Genomic DNA, 15,154 nt, shown 5'->3' on the forward strand with positions numbered 1-15,154 from the left:
CATCTAGTACCGATGTCAAGAACGTTGGTGCTAGACCTCCACTCCCCCATATGTCTTCACGGTACGGGGCTTAGTTACGCGCAGGGACAAGCGGCCTGCGTAGTCTAGAGGTAACGTTCCCACCTCATGACTCAAGGTACGCGGGTTCAAACCCGGCGTAGGTCGTGGAATTTTTAAGGGCGGAAAAATTCTGGGAACAAGTCCTCCGGGAGGGACTTTAAGCCGTGGGTCCCGTGTCGTAGATTTACGGCACGTAAAAGATCCTCGTGTCTCTAGGAGACCTCTGAGCAAAATTAGGCAACAAGTTTCCCGCCCAAGTAGTTTCCAATGCCTCTGGTAGATGGGGGAAATATTAGGTACCGAGGGCTGATAGTACGCACCAGTACCGGTAGGGTATGGCGACAGTACAAATTAAAGGGGGACGCACAATGGACCAATAACTGGTCAACTTCGTTTCTAAACTTCCCGTATGAGAATCACACGCGTTACCGCACAATCTCTCTTCTTCAAACAAACACAGGCCTGCTTGCACATATAGCGGAACAACAGAGGTGCGACACCTCCCCAATATGGACTTCTGTATTTTACAACAATTGCTTTCATTTTTGTATGACGAGCCGCTGTTGGTCACGGTAGCCGAGCGGTCTAAGTCATGTACTGTCTTCGCTCGTTCGAAAGCCGGGATCGTGGGTTCGAATCCTATTCAGTGTTTGTGTGTGTGCCCTTTTCTGTTTGTGTACAGGTAGAGGCCCTGCGACGAGCTGATCACCCGTCCAAGAAGTCCTACCGAATGTCTAACATCTAGTAAACCGAAGTGAAACGGAGAGTTTCATGGAGGTCGGCCAAGGCCCAAACTGGGGCTGTAGTGCCAAAGGGAATAAAATGAGCCGCTTCTGACAAATTTGATCGTCAGATAAACTTTGTGGGCTTCTACAGTAGAGCGCTTCGTACTGGATACGAATGGACTAAAAATTAAATTCCTTCGTACTGAAAGGGAATTACGAAGTGCCAGGCGGGAATAATTCCCGTGTCACAAGTTACTCAGGAGGCGACCAATTAGTGTTCACGGAGGCCTATTATTGCTGTCTGTGTACATAATTCATAGAACAAACGCGCGCAGGTTAACAGGGCCGTAAACGAACAGGTTGGTCCAGAAGTCACGCTCAAGACTTGTATTCGGTAAGTGTTCCGTTCGAATTTCTGCAGGACTACCGGCTTTCCTGATGAAGGTTCTTTCGTGGGTTTCCTCGGTCTCTCGTGGCACGTGCTGCATTAATGTCTAGTGGGCCACGACGGTGTATTTCCGAACCCTTTCTAATTTGTTATCCCATCATCCACCCGACGCTACAGTCTCAATACTGAAAGCATCGTCAAATGACCTACAAGAAAATCAGGGTCACGCGCAGTCAAGCCGTAGGCTTCACACTACTTATTACATGATTAATACAGAGGGAGAGAGGGAAAGGGGGGGCTACAAACTGGAGCACTTTTCTTTACTTAATTTCTGTGATTTCACTCAGCAGAATATAGTAATTAATGGTAAATATAAATTAAATATAGTGAACTATTATGACCATTACTGATCCTACTTTGACACTATCGGGAACGTGAAATTATCCCTGTGCTTAATTAAGCACCACGCCATGAAGACACATGGGAAACTGGAGGTATTGCTCCACCATTCTTGACCTCGGCACTAGATGGAGGTGAGTGGTAAGCTTCACGCCTCTGCCGCTTTAGCCCCGGGCAAAGAGCCCCCACCGCCCATTGGATATGAGGCTGGGTGGGCCCCAGAGCCGGTCTGGACGCTGTGGAGAAGCGAAAAATCTTGACCCTCTCAGGAATCGAACCTCGTCCCTCCAGGCCGTAGCCCGTCGCTATAACTTCTGAGCTATCCCTACTCACGACACTGTCAGGCACGGTTATGAATCTTGGAGTTTCATATAAGGAAAAACAATTAAAAATTGAAACGAGGTTCTGTATTGCGGAGTAAATGAGCATGTTAGTTTTAGCTGGTATAAATCGCTGCACCCCAGTCAACCACAAAACCATCACCAATTAGGCCATCAAACTGTGCTTGCCTGCATCTGTCAAAGAAATCGAAAGTTCTGACTGGAAAGGAACTGGATCGCCTCCGCGTCTTGCTCCCGGATTTCAGCGACAACTCCTTACTATGGCCAAATCTGGAAGTTGTATGAAACTAGTTTGAAGACGCGTGTCTTCAAGTTCAGGGGCATTTCCAAATATGGGACCCATCTGCACCTCAAGGAGGAGGGAGGGTGCTGATTCACACATCAACTTCGATGATGATATCAACACTGTACTAGGTAAATTTCGTCAGAAAATAAACATATCTTAAATATACAGAACTGATGCCGCTAGGTGGCCTCAGACAACATGGAATTAACCCTTTAAAGACTACTGAAAAGTCAAAGTCACAGTTACTTTACGACTGGCGGTTTACCAAGATCCTTGAGGCCCACGACCATAGATTTTTTCCCAACAGAACTTTTGTGGTAATAGCCCTTATGTAACATCCTCTCTGATGTATTTGTCTCTTATGAATACGCTTGGACTTTTGTAAAGTGTAAGCATTGCACATATAGAATGTTATTTATAATTCTTCCTTTAACACTATATAAAAGTTCTCTTCCAGTCCAGGCTTTGCAAAGCAGGCCATGATTACCTTACGTAACTTACGCTACAACGTCAGCTTAGTCACTTGAACGGCCGTACACTTGACCACCGACAAGTTCAAGGCTCTTATATTTTCTTTAAATACTAAATTTCCTCCAAATATTTTACAGAAATTCAGTTACTACCTCACAGGAAAAACATCACGTCTCCGGTATACAGACCAAACGATTAATGCTGTTTAGGGGAACAGTCACTCCTTATTGTGAGAACCAATCGAAACACACAGATACACTCTGTGGACAGAGGGCTGGGTTTTATATACTAAACCAGGTGATAACATATAGAAACCACGGCCGCTGAAATCCTACTTCCAGTCACCTTGAACTTCTCTCTACACTGTTCTACGCCATCTTCGCCGACCTGCCTCACCCCATTTTTTCTGCATGGTCTCACCGTCTTTTTGTTTTGTATAATCTGAGATAAATAAATTATGAACCCATTTTTTTTTCTTATTTGCAGCAATCTTTTCAACTGTGTTGACGACCTTAATATTCTCATGTAGATATGCCAGCATTGTATATATGAAATTTAAAATCGTAAAGAAATCCCATTTTTGTGTGTAACGGCACAACTGATAAAGGAACTCCGTGGCCTGTAGTCCGCAAGCGAACAATACCGACAGAGCTGCCGCCGCTTGTCGGCGTAGTGTCAACTTTAGCGGCTAGAGGGTGTCACATTGTCAGCGAAACGAATCCCCACGACCGTTAATCTCGGTTTTCTAGACCGGAGCCGCTATTTCCCTGAAATATCTCAATTATCCTCATGAGGCCGAGTGGACCCCGTTCCAGACCCACTACTTCTCAGAAAATTTGGTAGCGCTGGGAATCGAACTCGGACCTCTGGATCTGCAGCCAGGAACTCTGACCACTAGACCACAGAGGCGGTCACGACTGAAACATGTTTCGGGGTACATCAGACAACTTTATGAAGGAAAGTGTTCAGTGAGATCTCCGATATCGTGATTCTGCTTCCCAGAGCATGCTGAAAACACAATCCAGTAACTTTATGACGACGACGTAACAATCTACGTCACTATTTGATGATGATGCAACCGTGAAGATTATTTAGACACAGTTTAGATGCCATCAGTAGATGAGCATACGCACAGCTAGCCGAATTAAGAATAATCCTGCTAACTCATGCAACCATTCAGTCAGACGCCTCCAGATGGCCACTGGCTCAGACTCTCGCACTGGTTTCCGCAATGCAGGAGGAGGAAACAGCTATTGTTCAAGCAGCAGTTCAAGGACCTCTCTTAGTTATTTAACCTGACAAGGTACATATACAAAACGTATTGCAGGGTTTCTCGACCGGTTTGTTGCGACATTTTAAATTCAAATGCGTTTCTAAAAAGAAGTTGTCACCGTACTTAGAGACGCAAGAGGCAGAAATACAGCTCCATGCATTCTTAACCTTGGAACTGGATGAAGGCGAGTAGCCAGCTTCACCCTTTGGCCACCATACACGTCACCAGCTTAGCCAAACTTTACGGACCACCCACTTTATCGACATAGAACTTCAAATCTGAGGTCCTCGTAGCGGTAACTATGGAGATTCCGTATTATCTGGCAGACATTTGCCGACAACACGGCGTCACATCCCACGATAATGATANGGGTAGGTAGGTAAAGTAAAAGTAAAGCTATCCCTGTAACAAGCCGTGAAGGCCCAAAGGGTTGTGAGATGTTGAGGGTCCCACATTATCTAGATAACTGGCTCAAAGATGGCGGTAAGGTCGTCAGCCTTACGCGCCGGCCGCCCTTTACTCCCCAGGAAGATTTCTGGTTGGTAGGTACGTAGGTAGGTATGTAATTATTACAGAGTAAAACGTTGTTCTTTTCTTAACGTTATTTTAACCTCGGGCCTATAACTAATTCAATTACAGTCCATACAATAATGCATAGTTGACGGGAAGTTTTGCTGCAGTCTTAATATGGCGTCGAGCCAGATTTCGCTCTCGGATCTGCTTCTGATTACTCCTACTCTAGTGGTCTCTCCATCAGTGGCGGCTGGTGTCCGGCTCAACGGGTGGCACCACGACAAATTCAATGCCTTTTCTGTAAAACATGGCGGCACTGCGAACTTCATGTTAAGCTTTGTCTGATGGATTTCCAGCACACTACACCTCTATACATAGTTATTACAAATAGGCTGACGGTGGGAAAATTAAAAAATCTTTCAAGAAGGATAAATTCAATCAGAATATGTACGTCTTACGCCGGTCACGGTAGCCGAGCAGTCTAAGGCATGCACTGTTTCGCTCGCTCTGATGCCAGGATCGTGGGTTCGAATCCCACTCAGGGCATGGATGTTTGTGTGCGTTTTTCGGTGTTTGTGTACAGGTATAGGCCTTGCGACGAGCTGATCACACGCCCAAGGAGTCCTACCGAACGTGTAAGATCTAGAAAAACCGAAGTGAACGGAGAAGTTCATGGAGGCAGGCCTAGGCCCACTGGGGCTGTAGTGCCAAGGAAAAAAAAATGTAAGTCTTACAGTGTACATTACACCCACGAACTGATCCCTAATTGTTTAATTAGCGCCCCAGCAGAATCGACGTCAAAAATTCTTCCTACAACTTGTAAAGTTTTATTTTCTTCTAATGAGCTCACAGTCACTGATAACCATTGAAGCTATGATAATCCGGCACACATTCGAGGTAGCAGCCACTCAACGATGCGATGAACCGTTATAAGGCACGCTGCTATCTGCTTGTCATGCGATATCCCATTGTCTTGGTCTTTCATCATCCATAACTGACACCCGTCTATTATCGCAGGTTTTAAACCTAAGCCGCGCAGGCTGGCTCTGGGGTAACGGAATCGAATCCCGCTGTGATGTTTGTGTTGCACTCGAACGGTGAAGGTCTTAGGACGCGTTCACTCCCCATTCGGAAGTACTGATGGATGCCCAAGCTGGTTTTGGGGTGAAAGTTGAGCCAGGCTATGGGATGTAATACAGCAATTCTGAATCCGCCGGACCCTGAATACGTGTGTTTTGTTCATCGAGGTCTGCTTTTAACAAACTTTTTGAAAAGACTATTCGCCTCACTTTACAGTCAAACTCCGTTCTTCCGAATTTAGAAACATTAATACAAAACTTTATTTGAAACGCAATGCGTCTTCTGTTTCTTTAGTGACGGATCGAGTTAAACAGCTGTAGTAGCTTATTAGAAATATGAACTTTCGGGTTCGTCATTATTGCCTGGCCAAACATTTGGAGCGGGTTCAATACCCAGCAGGGGTAAGAGATTCTTCTCTTCTCCGCAGTGCCCATAACGGTTAAGGCCCACCCACCGGGGGCTCTTTCCCCAAAGGTAGAGCGACTGAGGCGTGAAGCTGACCAGTTACCTTCATCCAGTGCCGAGGTCAAGAATATCGGAGCTATACCGCTCACCCACATATCTTCATGGCGGGATGCTTAATTAATTTTAATTTAATTTTAACGCTTACTGTGAATCATGAGCTAGAATATACTTTGGAAGCAGACATGATCAATTACAAGATATTATGCCTGCATTTGCCTGAAGCGAGAGAAACACGAAGGACTTCAATCTGAGACCTCATGAATATCAAAGAGCAGCGGCAACCATTATAGCGAAGCCCGATAAAAATTAACGCGGACATTATAATTTTCATGTATTCTTAGCACGACGTGTAGAAAATTACTGAACGCACAATAGGGAAGTCGGGTGCTGTCCGCATCTTTCATGACTAACACCACTCAACGGATGTGCATTGTACATGGCGGACGAAATGCGATAATTCTATGATAACTTATTTAGCTGTAGTTCATTTGAACTCGCTGTCAGTAACTCAGACTATGCAGTGTCGAATGCTAGTATCAGTGGATAATGAACTGGAAAAGATGAGGAAGGAATCGATCTTCATCTAATTTATGGCACTGTTCCGGTATTTACCTGAAGGAGCGGAGTAAAACCACGGATAATATGGTCTCTGGCCGAGTTGTGACCTTGGGCACCTCCCAAACACAAGTCAGTAGCGTTACCGCAACACAAATTTCTCTGTGACCGAGTGATGGTAGGATGATTATGAAGAACGTGAACCATGAAGGGCCAGTTTTACCATGCTGCGTAGCGATAGCTCAGTAGGTATAGGAATTTGAAACAAACAAAACTCTGCGGCATGTAGTCCGCAAGCGAACTATATCGACCGAGCAACCGCCGCTTGTCGGCGTAGTTACTGCCAACTTTAGCGGATAGAGGGTGTCGCGTGGTGAGCGCAACGGAGTCTTACGGCTTTTCTAGAACGGGGCCGCTATTTCCTTGGAATAGCTCCTCAATCATACTTATACAAAAATTAACAGTGATAAATCTTACAATTGGCTGAAGAACTTTCTTTACGTGCAGAAATTCATAATACGAAATATTCATAACTGTGCGGCGTAGCGTGTACTGGTGGTTATCAGCTGTCAAACGGTACGTGCGTCGGATATCAATATGTTGATAACACGACACAAACTCAGCGAAGTGACGATAAGGCACGCTATCTTAATACTCGTACCCTAATTACACGTGATAGCATATCAGTAAACCAACAGAGGGGAGCCATCCAGTTTCTCCCTTCACGTTTCATCTCATGGTCTAATGCTCTGAAGGGGAAGCAAAGAACTGGCTGAAGACAGTGGGAGTTGCAGCTGAACAGCCTTCTGCCTGGTGTCTGTATCGGTCATGACTGCTGACACAGACTAGCCTCAACACACCGTCCCTATAGGGTTACAGTACGGTATGGTACCTCCGAGATAGTCTGCAACTATTCGGGCCGTAATAGAACCCAAGGTCTGCTACTGAACACTGTGTTGAGCAAAAGGACCTCAACAACACATTCACATCGCATTCCTTCAAGATTCTACTTAATAATATCACCCTCTTGCACATGCGAAGATCAGCTTAGTGGCATCTTCCTTCAAGATTATCTCACCTGTCCCATCCTTCTTGACTAATCAAACTGGCGAAGAATACAAATTATGTATCGACTTGCGAGGCCTACGGTTTTTAAGATGCAAAATTTAAATAGTGACTGACCCTCTGTGTTACGACAACATGCAGTCTGGTACGTTGCTACCAATTTCTCGGGAATAATTGCTACATCTATCTTCTGATCACAAGATTTCTAGTCTGAAGATGGAATCAGCAGCTTCTTCTGAAACGCTGGTAACCACTTACAGGACTACGCATTGCCACAATCCAGGAGGCCACATCTATAACAGAGTACACAGGTCCTCGCTGTGTGCTTTATTTCTATTCATCTTTCGTTAAGTCCAAATATCTCCCCAGCACTGACCTCAAACACATTCCATCTCCATTACTTCTTAAGTGTGAAAGACACAACACAAAAGACATTCATAATTTTGTAGGCCTACGCCTTAATATGTATTATTCAAAATTGGGCATTTCTGAGCATAAGCGGTATTTTCACCTTTCAGTCTCGAAACTGGTTTCTCCAGAGCCTTTGCTTTGATTTCTTACGTTCAAACGGAGTCTCTTTGTCGGTTCATCGCAGATACAGATCTGCAGAAGACAGAGCTACTTAAGCCTGTTAACACAGACATCACAGTGAGAAGCCCTGAGTTTTCTTTTGCATTTTACTTAACATACATCATTCTTAAAATAAAAGCTGCATATCATACGAAGGTCTAAATTGCTTGTGCACCCTTTCTGGTACGGCAATTTTCTTTAATTCCATTATCTGAGAATGAGGGGTTATACCAGGCCATTATGGGTAAAATTATACGAGGGTCGTACTGAAAGTCATGAGCAACAATTTCTTTGTAAAGTAACATGCTTTATATTAAAAAACCAAATATACCACCTCAATCTACAGACGTTTCTTTATTTTTTCCACATGATCGCCACTTCCTTGTATACATTTCTCCCAGCGTTCTGGGAGTTTGAAATTCCCCTTCTGTAAAATTCCGTTCCAGCCATTCGAAGACACTGACGCACTGCTTTCTGAATTGCCTCCCTTGTTTCAAAACGTTGTCCACGCAGCTGATCCTTCACAAATCCGAAAAGACGGTAGTCGAAGGGTGCCAGATCAGGGCTATGGGAGGGGCGTGGAAGAACTCCCCACCCCATATGTGCAATTGTTTCCAATGTGAGGCGAGCGGCGTGGGGGCGAGCGTTGTCATGCAGGATGATGATGTTTCGTCCCAGACGTTTATCGCGCAATGCACGACGGAGCTTGTGCAGCGTCTGGACATAACGAGCAGCATTGATGGTTTGCCCAGGTTCCAGGAATTCGGCCAGAATAAACGCCTCTGCATCCCAGAAGAATGTGCCCATCACCTTCGCAGCTGATGGCACTGTCTTTGCCTTCTTTTTTCATGGAGAATGCAAATGGTGCCATTCCATACTCTGCCGTTTCGTTTCAGGCTCGAAATGGTGAAACCAGCTTTCGTCACCTGTCACAATACAGAGAAAAAATCATCGCCTTCGTGTCGATATCTCTGCAGCAGTTCTGAGGTGATGGCTTTTCGCTGACCTTTGTGGTCTTCGGTCAATAACCGCGGGACCCAACGAGCACAAACTTTCCTATAGCCCAAGCTTTCAATCATCTCCTGTACTGCACTGTGCCCTATTCCAAGTTTTCGGGATATTGTGTCCNAATTTCTGCAGCAGGGATTTCCTCTTTCACAAGAAATTCGATGACAGCACGCTGGCGAAACGACATATCGTTGTCGGCCATTTTGTTAGGATACTGGTCACGTGATGCAATCTATTGACGTCACAAGACACTTAAGGTTAACACAACAGGTGGTTCCACCTACCACCGTATTCTCTTTCGTCTGCTGTTCCCAGGTTGCATGCAAAAAAAGTTGCTCATGACTTTCGGTTCGACCTACGTATTTTCTCAACAAATTTTACTGACGATAAGTATACACACGTTTTGTCGAAATAAGCTGAGCGGTTTCGGAATATTTAACATGTGGTAAGATGTGAACATGAATGGATCCCCTCTCCCGCCATCGCGACTCGCATCTGTGTAGTCATTCACAGCAACATCTTTCCTCCTAAGAATTTATTTATAAACTTGATATTAACCACGCAGACAGAGCAGCGCCTTAACAGTCGGCACACTGTGTGCAGAAAAACAAAAAGTTGCATAAACGCGGCAGAGAGTCTGGATTTCGCACCTCGCGGGTAAAGGGTCGTAATTCGCAGTCTCCCGTCCTCGCAGCGAACTGATTGAGCTGCCTTTATTCAAAATTATATTTGAAAATGATATTTTTACATGCGCTTTTTTTATTAAGGAAATTAATAAGGCTTATGAGATTACCATGCTATGTCTCTTCAAATTCAACTTCAGATCTATATGATAGATTTTCAAGAAACTTGAGATGAACGTTATGCCCCTGAAGGCAACACCAACGTCGCATTTCTAAATTACTAATAACATGGCGTATGTAAGACTGGAGATGCGAGCAACATTTGGGCCACGTAAAACACGGTCCTCATATGATATACGTTAGTCTACACATGTTTCACTTCGCTGTTGTTTGCAGAATGCACAATAATAACGTGGAGATGGAGCAAAAACTTTCTGTAGCTGTCGGTTTGATGGTGATAACTAATGAATGCCTGGAGCAAAGAATTTTAAATTAGGCACTGGCATACAGACAATGTGTGTGTGTAATACTGTTAGTAAGCAACTGTAAACATGGCGACGATTCGACACTTTGAAGTTACATCCGACAAATTTAGTTCATCAACAACAAACAAAATTACATAGCAGTAGATCCGTATGACTAAAAATGAGTCAAGATTACTCAGTCGGTATAGGGACGGGCTACGGGCTGGACGGCTCGGGTTCTATTCCCGGCAGGGGCAGAACATTTTTCTCTATTCCACAGCATCCATACCAGCTGTGACCCATTCAGCTTCCTCTCCAACGGGTACCGGGAGATCTTTTACCCGAGCTAAAGCGCCCGGGGAGTGAGGCTGACTGTCCACTTTCAACTAGTGCAGTGGTCAAGGATAGTGGAGCTATACCTCCACTCCCCTATACGTCTTCATGGCGTGGTACTTGATTAATTAAGCCCAGAGACTTTATGACTAAAGATCTATGCAAGAGGAAAATAGGTTCTTCTTAAATTGCAGGCTTTAGAAATACGCTTTTACTGCTTAGTGCCATGGATCTCTCCTATCATAGATTGTGATAACTGTGTCTGTCAGAAGGGGATCCAGCTTGGAATTAGGGCGCCTTGGAGGCATGAACAACAAAGAATACAAACCACGCTTTATTAGGCGGACTCACAAAACAATTTTGCTGTTGGAATAAACACGTCCTCGTCCATAACCTTTTGTAACTAAATAATGCCAACATATTATATTTCTCGTCTGAGATAATTCGGGGTGGGAAGAGGCTTTAAATACCAACAAACCCCTGGTAACTGCAGTCCTACCTAAGTACAGACTAGTCGGCTTCCATGCCACTTAATTTCTACCGGAAATCTTCAAGAGCCTATGTTGAAAGATAACTTTACTTATCGGGTCACCGCGCTGAGCTTCACTGCGACCAGTGCACCGCCGCTTGGGAAGAGCCTACGAATTTTGTAGATGAATCAGTATGCCTGAAGGTCGATAACGTTTGGAATGATGGGAAGTTATTGAATCTGTGGATCGCTTGACGGCATTATATTTCATGGCGAGCAGTGCGGTTCACGTTTGGGAATTTGTTTATGATTTGTCAGCAGTGGGCGGCAGTTATCAGCTCCATTTGCCGTTTCTTCTCAGTCACAATTAGTGAGCAGTGTGTTCAGTCATGGTGTGGTATACCTGTACTCTAGAGCAGGCATGTCCAACGCGTCGATCGCGGGACGATTTTTGGTCGATCTCATAGGCCCATAAGGAAATTATACGTGAAAAGCATGTAAATTCACTTGTAATATAATATGATTATATGCTGATTTTGAAGGGAAAATACTTACCAATATTTTTGGTTAAAGCGAGGTACGACGATAGGAAGGGGTGGTAGATCACTGTCAGTTTTGACACTAAAAAGTCGATCACAGCCTGTTTGAAGCTGGACAGGCCCGCTCTAGAGTAACGTGTATTTCTGTATGACACCTACATGAAACACGGACCTGCTCGAAAGTGTCGGCAAAAAAATCGTGATGAAGGAAGTAGTAGTTCCCAGCAGACAAAAAATTCACAATTTGGTGAATAAACTTAGATCAACGGGACTCTCAACAGACAGAAACGAAAACATAAGTGCCCAGTGCTTGCCGAGAAGTAAGATAACATAGGGGACAGCCTTCAACACACACCTAGAAAATCACTGAAACGTCTAGCTCAAGAGACTGGAGTGTGAAAGTTTACTGCAAGAAGGCCAAGGCAAATGCTGAAGCTTAGACACTATAAACAACAGCAATCCACCCACGTCTTGCAGCCGCGCGATCCAACTAGAAGGGTTCATTTCTGCAGTTGGTTTCTACAGTTTGCCGTCGAAGGTGAGATCGATCTACAAATTGACGTTCTTTTCTGATGAAGAGTGGTTTCGCTTGCACGCAAAATAATCGCTACTGAAGTTCACAAAATCCACATTTAACCCACGAAGTCCTGCTTCATCCAGTGTAAGTTAGTAACCGGTGGGCTGTGCCGTAAGTGAAAGGAGGATCGTTGTACCTTTAACGTAACAATTATTTGCAGAAGATATATATGTGTATATGCCGGCCACGGTAGCCGAGCGGTCTAAGGCGTGCACTGTCTTCGCTCGCTCGGAAGCCGGGATCGTGGGTTCGAATCCCACTCAGGGCATGGATGTTTGTGTGCGTTTTTCTGTGATTGTCTACAGGTAGAGGCCTTGCGACGAGCTGATCACTCGCCCAAGGAGTCCTACCGTATGTGTAAGATCTAGTAAACCGAAGTGAAACGGAGTGTCAGGGAGGTAGGCCTAGGCCCAAATTGGGGCTGTAGCGCCACAGAAAAAAAAATGTATATATATATACTTCTCCTGCGATCTGTGAATTTTGATTTCATTCCGAACCCTATCGGCCAACAGGCATATTCATTCAGTGGCAAAATTCATATGCGCCTCTCAGCCGCCGTCAAGCGAAGAACGGTGAAACCGGTCAACAAAGTAAAAATCCTCCTGTTCAAATGCAATGTTGTCTGTAAGCGTCTACATCACAATGCAGTGACTACATCGTCTACACTTTGAAACTACACAGTTTCGGGCTCAGGCCGTTTCTACTGTAGTGCTTTTCCTCACCTTTATTTAGACAAACTGCAGGACTCTTAAGGGGAAATCAATTCACCGTAACGCGAATACTTATTCACACTCGAAAGGGGATTTCAACCCGAGATCCTTCTGTCCGAGCGGAGGAACGAAAATGTCTTACACAAAACATCCACTGCTATCGGTTCGAATGCAGATCATCTTCATTTAATCGACTTATTCTTTTCTATGTTGGGTTTGAGACTGTCACAGTGTGTCTATGAAAGGCACTATGTTCTGGGACGTGAAGCCGTGTAGTCCGACAATCGTCCATCGATGTTTCTGAACAGTGTTCTTCCCTCCTGTTACATTACGATACGACATGCATATTCTGTGGATGACGTTAACACGGAAAATTCGTGGAATACATGAATGCCGTAACGTGAGTTACGAAACAGTTCCTTCCCACAAGAGCAATAAGCGGCCGAGTGCCACTTCAAAATGAAGCTAATATGAATGGAATCCTACACGTCTGATTCTCATCCCTAAGTTCATTCCTTCGAAATCCGGACTCTCTACTACACGTCTTTTGGTCTCCTTCAGTAGTTCTACGCTTCATGACCAACCTACTCTGGGATCTGAACACCCATCTCCGTCCTTTGTCCATCCAGTTAACAGAACCTAAAGATTCCACACCACCACTGGGCACAAACCTATTACTGAAATCGTGCCTATTCATTTTTGTACTATCGTCCCATCACCGCTCGTCAGGCGTTTTCCTCAAGGTTCTAATTTCTCGTTACCAAACACATCAAAAGCTCAGCCCACAGTAACCTCACAATACCAAACGTTCTGGACGACACCATGTTTGTAACGCCCACCATTCGGCACTTTTCCTGCTCTGCAATATTCAAATATTCCACTTGAACGAGAAATTCCACGAACCTGATATAAGGACTCTTAAGAAAAACATCTTAATCCGATTAAGAGGGAAGAGTGTGAAATTTTGCGCTATGCAGTTAATGCATTTAATTATGCGTTGCAAATAAAAACATTATAAGCATCTATATTTGGCTTGCGGTAAAAACGAGACACAAAAACCAGGAAGGCCACAAATCCTAAAAGTGCGGAGTCGCAGTCTATCTCGGCCTGCTAAAACTTTCATCCAAAAATAAAGAAGTCCGTTATATTCAACAATTTTAACTGCATATTAGATCGGTGTTTGGTTCGTGCTACACGCCCACCATATTTCGTTTATGTTTAGTTCATGTACTCAGTCACGTTCGTTTTATTAGTTAAGAGCGACGTTCAGGCTCGAAACCGCTTGTTTCCTTCCTCAGGAGAAGGTGGAGACACCTACTCTGTTGGGTCCTTTACGGAAACAGATCAAGTTTCCGATACGTCGTTTTCTCTACTTTTTAGAATGCCGGACGATGGACAAAGGGCAAAAACCCAGCAATTCTACGTCTGTAATTCATGCACGTTGTTTGCTGCGCAACACCCCATGAAGGAAACATTGCGCAGTGTGTGTGGGCGTGTGCTCTAATTCCCGATCTTCTAATTCACCAATCCGTCACCTTACAAAGTTGCTAACACTTACCGTAACATCCATCTTGTATTATCCAGTAATAATGTGAGAGACAGTACTAAAACACTTACTCTCGTCAAAATGAGAATCGCTGTAATGGTTCAGGTGTGGCCGCAGCCACACGATAAAATGACGCACACTCGCTACTCACACTCCACAAGACTAGCGGCCTTCCCTCTACTGTCTGGGAAGCATGCTCCGACACTAACAGCGTGGCTCAACGTTCCGCGGAACGCTAGTACCTGCTCCCCTACCCCCTCGCTCAACCGGCCACGGCAAACTTCACGCAGTCAACACCGGTCAACACTACGGCAACTCACTGCCTGTTTAAAGCAATTATCTGCCTCACCAAACACACGAGCGCTTGCCTGCACCAAAGGACCGAGCGACGCGGTGTAGCGACTAACACCTTTACTTCGTACGCACCGCAACGAGGGGCCGTACTGAAATCTCCGCAACCTTGACGTTATCATACTCAGTATCTCCATATAATGGTACCTGAAATTAGGCCATGAATGCTTGTACACATACAAATATTATGTTTTTGGACATCCATCATTTGTCTATAGCTGAAAACCGTCCTGTTTATTTTTCAAAACACGTTTCGGAGACTGGATTGTCTCCGTCTTCTGGCAAAACCTACTCATTTGGACCCAATTCCGTCTCCGCCTTCAGGCAAAGCCTATCGATTCGG

The 15,154-nt window shown here is 44.7% G+C and overlaps 1 protein-coding gene across 2 annotated transcripts in view; it reads right to left on the reverse strand.

Moving 5' to 3' along the window:
• Positions 1-15,154, reverse strand: part of LOC111872992 — a 104,969-nt gene that overhangs the window by 19,035 nt on the left and 70,780 nt on the right. Inside the window, exon 1 of one of the 2 annotated variants that reach the window (XM_023867339.2) lies at positions 14,532-14,704. The exons of the other annotated variant lie outside the window; for it this stretch is intronic. The gene's annotated coding sequence lies outside the window, so the exon portion shown is untranslated. Of the gene's footprint in view, positions 1-14,531; positions 14,705-15,154 lie in introns of those variants that run through there. 2 annotated transcript variants of the gene reach the window in all.

Source organism: Cryptotermes secundus, unplaced genomic scaffold (genome assembly GCF_002891405.2).
Source record: "Cryptotermes secundus unplaced genomic scaffold, Csec_1.0 scaffold1465, whole genome shotgun sequence".
NCBI classification, from domain to species: Eukaryota; Metazoa; Arthropoda; class Insecta; order Blattodea; family Kalotermitidae; genus Cryptotermes; species Cryptotermes secundus.